Source organism: Microtus ochrogaster, unplaced genomic scaffold (genome assembly GCF_000317375.1).
Source record: "Microtus ochrogaster isolate Prairie Vole_2 unplaced genomic scaffold, MicOch1.0 UNK296, whole genome shotgun sequence".
In the NCBI taxonomy this organism is placed as follows: Eukaryota; Metazoa; Chordata; class Mammalia; order Rodentia; family Cricetidae; genus Microtus; species Microtus ochrogaster.
In genome coordinates, this window is record NW_004949394.1 from 20,200 (window position 1) to 25,434 (window position 5,235).

At 35.5% G+C, this 5,235-nt stretch overlaps 1 pseudogene; it reads left to right on the top strand.

The window, feature by feature from the left end:
* The first annotated feature begins 4,737 nt into the window (after positions 1–4,737).
* Positions 4,738–5,235, top strand: part of LOC101984649 — a 4,315-nt pseudogene continuing 3,817 nt past the window's right edge.

Sequence of the window (5,235 nt, forward strand, 5' to 3'; positions counted from 1 at the left end):
CCTCAAGTTATTTGTATTTTTGTATTTTTCAAAAACATGAGAAAAAAATCATACTATAATGAAACTCTATAAGTGAATTCAGTGTGATAATGTTTTGTGCCTCACAGAAAAGTAAGACTTTGTGTTTAGTCATCTGAAAAAGCTTATGCATATTATTATAATGTTTTGGACCTCAGGAAAAAACTGGGGGCTTCTTTTAAATTGTTCTTTCATATGTTAAGCCACTTATAGTCAGTTAACTAAATCAGTTACTGTGTAGAAAAAAGTTTGATAATGTCAACAATTTGTTTATGCATCATTATACCTCTCTTCATTTTAGTTTGAACCAGCAAAGTAATGGATAAAACCTTATTGGTTACTGGAAGAGTATTCCATCTTTGGTCTTCAAACCAGAGCCAAAGGAAAGAACTTTGTCTCTGAATCTAGAACTAGATAACGAAAGACCATCTCCCTGAAAACAGCCAAAACATTAAAAAGGCCCAGTGAAAGAAACACAATTTTTCTCTCAAACCAGAACCATAAAATCCTAAAAAGTTTCAACAATGTTTTTAAGCTCAAAGGATACCATTAATTGAAATATGAGAGGCATGAAGAGTTAAACCTCCCATATGTTTACTTGTATGTTTTGAATAAAAGTATCCTTAGAAGTTGGGGGTATAATTATGGTTATCAGAAGATTGGGAGTGGTCATCAGGAAGGTAGATAGAAGGTGGTTACAAGGAATATCTTCTGAAAAAGAAAGATGGCTTGAAGTAATAAATGATGGAAACATCACCCTTAGCAGTAGCCACAAATAATATAAAATACTATGGAATTACCAACTAAAGAAGTGAAAGGACTGTAGGAAAAGAACTTTAAATCTTTGAAGAAGATACCAGAGAATGGGAAGATGTCCCTTGTCCTTGTTAGGTAGAAATCAACATAGCAATCTACAGGCTCAATACAATTCCAATGTAAATATCAGAAAAATTCTTCACAGATCTCAAAATAAAACACCCAACTTCATATAGAAAAGCCAAAAAATGCAGGATAGCCAAAACAATCCTACATAAAAAATAATTTCTGGAGGCATCACATTTTCTGACTACTTCAGCTGACTGCAGAGCTGCAGTACTGAAGAGAGCCTGGTGTTGGCAAAAAACAGATCGGAGGACTAATGGAACTGATTCTAAGAACCAAATATCAATCCACTTGCCTACTACACCTGATATTTGACAAAGCACCAAAAATATAAAATGGAAAAAATATATTTAGCAAATGGTGCTGGCATAACTGAATATCAATGTGGGGAAGAATGAAAGTAGATCCACATCTATCATCATGAACAAAACTCAAGTCCCAATGGATCAAAGACTACAACATAAAGACAAACACACTGAACTACATAGAACAGAATATTGGAAGTACACTTGAACACATTGGTAAAGAGGACCACTTTCAAATTATAACCCCAGGCATCACAGAGACTGAGAAAAATAATAAATGAGATCTACTAAAGCAAAAGTTTTTGTAAAACAAAGGACATGATCAACAATACAAAAAAGGCATCCTGTAGTATGGGAAAAGATACTCACCTACACCACATTGGACAGAAGACTGATCTTCAGAACATACAAAGAACTTAAGTAATTGGTCATCAAACAAAAAATGAAGTACTCCAATAAAAATGGAGTACAGACCTAAATAAAAACTTTTAACATATGATTCTAAAAGGACTGAGAGATACTTAAGGAAATTTCCAAACTTCTTAGTCATTAGAGAAATGAAAATCAAAATAAATCTGAGATTCCCTCTTACATCTGAAATTAATGTGCAAATTTATGGATCTAGAAAACATCAAAAAAGATTGAGTTAACCCAGAACCAAAAAGAAAAATATATGTTCTCACTCCTAAGTGGCTTTTAGATATAAAACAGAGGACAGTCAGCCTACAATTCACAATGCCCAGAACATATACAACAAAGAGAAAACAGAGACATACATAAATCTATTCTATATAGGACATAAAGACAAGATCTTAGTAAACTTGGAACATGTGAATCATGGGAAAAGGGGAGGGAGGAGGAAGGGAGAGTAGTGGATAAATATAGTTCAATAAAGAACAATTAAAAATCCTTGATACACAGCTGTCTGTGGGTGAATTAAACAAAGTGATAGTATAAAATGAATAGCTGAAATATGGAACTTTGCTTAATTTTGGAGCTGAAGAAATACTTCCTGTTGCTAAGGCAGACTGATTTATGATATTTAATTAAAAACAATCCACACATTTTCCACAAGAAAATTAAATATTCATACCATATCTCCCAATCTTCCCAAACCTATAATCACACATACAAACACATGAGAAGTCTGTGAGTTAGAGACAAGTATAATTTATATTAAGTAAAATCAGAAGTGCTTGATTTTACTTAATATAGCTGCATTCAGCCTAAGTTCATCATGTAACACTGAGTTCATGTTTTAATGATAAATTTTGAAGGCTGTACAAGTCAGAGTGACAGACCCTGAACTATGTGAGTACTAATTTAATCTTTGACTTTTGAAAACACCAACATAGAGTCTAAGAATACCTTGGGCTTTTATAGGTCAGATGAGCACCTACAGAGCAATGGATCTTATATACAATATAGCTAGCATCCAGAATCAAGAGCTGGATTGAAGAAAGCAACCACACACTTTATAGATTCATTTATACTGTAAGAGAACATGCCCAAGTACATTGATATCTTAAACCTATTGACTGAAGGAGTTCTCACAGCACCTACCCATTTAACTTAATAAGAAATTCCAAACCCTATACAAAACTATATAGGTGAGAAACAGATGACAAAAGTAAAGTTAGAATTACAATAAGCATAATCAATTTTTTTTTGGTTTTTTGAGATGGTTTCTCTGTGGTTTTGAAGCCTATCATGGTTATTGTAGACCAGGCTTGTCTCTAACTCACAGAGATCCTCCTGCCTCTGCCTCCCAAGTGCTGGGATTAAAGGCGTGCGCCACCAACACCCGGCTCAATATTAAGGAAAGAATACATTCTAATGGTTTGATAACCATTCTATCTTAAGGAGTCCATGTTGTAGTAGAAATGGCTTAACTAGATCATACGAGGATGGTAAGTATGATTATCTCATCTTCAACCCCATCAATTCCTGAGAAGAGCAATAACATTACTTGAGTAGGCAGGTAGTGCAGTCTAGCAGCTTCCTAAAAGTGTAGTAGATGACAGAGACAACTGACTGAGCAATCAACCAAAGTCTCATCAGTGTTGAAGAATAAGACTTCATATCGGAATATAAAACAATCTTTAAACAACTATGCAGTAAAGCAGGACAATGACCTCAAAAGGTAAACAATGTATAAAAATTGTGATTAGCAGTAGAGTTATATAATGCAATATGATAAATATATCATAAAATTGTGTCAATAAAAATATGTTTTAAACAGAGGTAGAATCATGCATTTATGCAATCTGACAAAATAACCTTGTATAGTTGTTACAAATACTCTAAACAAAATTAGAAACAATCTATTAAATATGATTTGAATTTGTGTGAATATACAAAATTCTATACCAATGTAAATCCATAAATAATAGTTCACAAGTATTCCTTCTATTACAAACTGTTATTATTAGTGTGAGTAAGTAATCTACCTGTCATCCAATTCCATTTTCCCTCTTTCTGAGATCTCTGGGTGTCCATAATTTAACCCAACCCTATATGAGTAATAATTAACTCTTCATGTTGTCCCTGACCGTGAAGACCATCTTTGTTGGGACAGAGAATGGCATCTTCTAGAATTGCTTCCAGATATCATGGGGGCAATGTTCTTTCTATGGGATATTATAAAGGTAAAATAATGGTTAAATTTCAAGATTGCTGTTTTGGATAATTGAAAATGGTTTCTGAGTATTCAGTAGGGTTCTTCTGAAGTTCTTATTTGGAATTCTGGCCAGAACATTGTAAGAAGGTGCCTCATATCTGCAGCTTGTGCCCATAAATTGGTCTCATAGTGCTATCAGCATCATGCTGTCATATCAACCAGGTAGAGACATTGTGGGACCCCAATGACTTCTTCTTGGAAGCTGTTTTTGTTGAAACGATAAGCATTATTCATGTAGACATATTTTCAGTGAAAGATAAGATATAGACAAAATGGGCATGAAGGAAAGTAAAATGTTCCTTTAAAATGGATCTTCTTTCTGTCCCATACCAGAAGGCTGTTGACATGAGACAGAGTTTTTTTTTTAAGTTTTACACCTAATTTACTTTCTTTTTTAAAATTTATTTATCTTTATTTTTTTATGTGCATTGGTGTGAAGGTGTCAGATCCCCTGGAACTGGATTTTCAAAGAGTTTTGACCTGCCATGTGGGTGCTCGGAATTGAACCCGGGTCCTCTGGAAGAGCAGTCAGTGCTCTTAACCACTGAGCCATTTCTCCAGCCCCATGAGACAGAGTTTTGAATTTTTCCTTTAACATCATGCTTGGATTTAGAGAAGGATAGACATTGTCTAATTCTAAAACCATTTCTGATTCTGGAGTAGAGATGTAAACACAAAAAAAACATCTTCTAAAGCTGTAGCCCATACAAAGCACCTAACAGATTATCTCTCTGGGAGTGTGCCTCCTCACAGGTTTACAGGTCAGTATCTGCCCCCTTCCTGAGATACAAAGCATACAGAGTGACAAACAGAACCAGAAGAGACAGATCAGCTACTACAGGTGAGGGAAAAATGAAAAATATTCTAGATAGTGAGAACAGTGTAAGCCATGGCTTAGAGGCTGCAGCAAAGTCAGCAGGACCTTTAGAGCCATTCATCCCTGTGCCATCAGAGCAGCAACAGCACACATCTGCCCGAAGCCAGAAACTCTGGAAGGAAAACACACTATGTTTTGACAGTCTTCCAAATAATTCCAGTATGTGTGTAAGTTTTAGGACCTCTGATCCAGGCTACCAGCTCTCAAATGCTGTTTGCAGGTCACTTCTCTGTGATACGATAGGCGGTAAAGTAGATGTAAGTTCAGGTAAGTTTGGAAGTGCACAATCTGCATTGCTTTTGGAGAGCTTCCAATAAACTTTGTTGAATTAAGAGCGGCTGGTGCTGCGTCCCCGGCACCCGGCCGCCCACATGGCTAGCTTAGCTTATGCCCTGAAATAATTACACGGAAACTGTATTCTTTTAAACACTGCCTGGCCCCAATAGTTTCAGCCTCTTATTGGCTAGCTCTTA